Below are 773 nucleotides of genomic sequence, written 5' to 3' on the forward strand. Positions count from 1 at the left end.
GAGATGATTCCCGTGTAGTACCGGAATCAAAAGACAAAGAAAGACTATATGTCTTATCTGAGGCACACTTTAAAAATTATTATCAAAAAATTGGTGTTGTTGTTAGATTAAAATATAACTTTTATTTTTGTCTTTAATAAAATAGTAGCTGAATGGCAAAAAATAAATAAAAATGGCGACGTATGTAGCAAAAAAACATAAATACAAATAATCAAAATATTCAAAATTGCTGGCATTTTGGCTCTGTGAGCGAAATTATATGTCCGATATTGAATAATTGTCTCCTTTTCCTACTTTGGGATAATATATGCTGTAGTAGAAATATGACAGGAAGGGGGAGGCAGAGAATATATGCCTAGCTCTACCTATTTCACTGACGAAGTACTTGCTGGAAAAAATTGCAACCTGATATTCGTTCTGGGTCACGTGTCCTCAGTTTGGATAAAAATACCTGCGGTACCTGGTATTCTGTGGTGGTCTCCCACCCAGGTACTGACCTGGCCCACAGTGCTTGGCTTCCAAGATCAGACAAGGTTGGGCATACTCAGTGTGGTTTGACCGCAGGTAGGTGTATCACACATGACGAGACCGGAAACCACACGTATTCTCTCTCTCCCTTTTTTATTTACTTTCTTCTGTGAGTATTTTTCTATCTTTTCCCAGAATCTTATTTAGCTTAACAAGCGATTAATTCATTACCATATACTTTTTAATTGTCAATTCCTTTTTATCATCTAACCATTATCATCAATTTGTCCCCCTTTTTTGTATTT

General features: G+C 36.0%; 1 pseudogene; it reads right to left on the reverse strand.

Moving 5' to 3' along the window:
- Nucleotides 1–448: 448 nt before the first annotated feature.
- Nucleotides 449–566, reverse strand: LOC135052528 (5S ribosomal RNA; annotated as a pseudogene).
- Nucleotides 567–773: the final 207 nt, after the last annotated feature.

Source organism: Pseudophryne corroboree, chromosome 2, assembly GCF_028390025.1.
Source record: "Pseudophryne corroboree isolate aPseCor3 chromosome 2, aPseCor3.hap2, whole genome shotgun sequence".
Lineage (NCBI taxonomy): Eukaryota > Metazoa > Chordata > Amphibia > Anura > Myobatrachidae > Pseudophryne > Pseudophryne corroboree.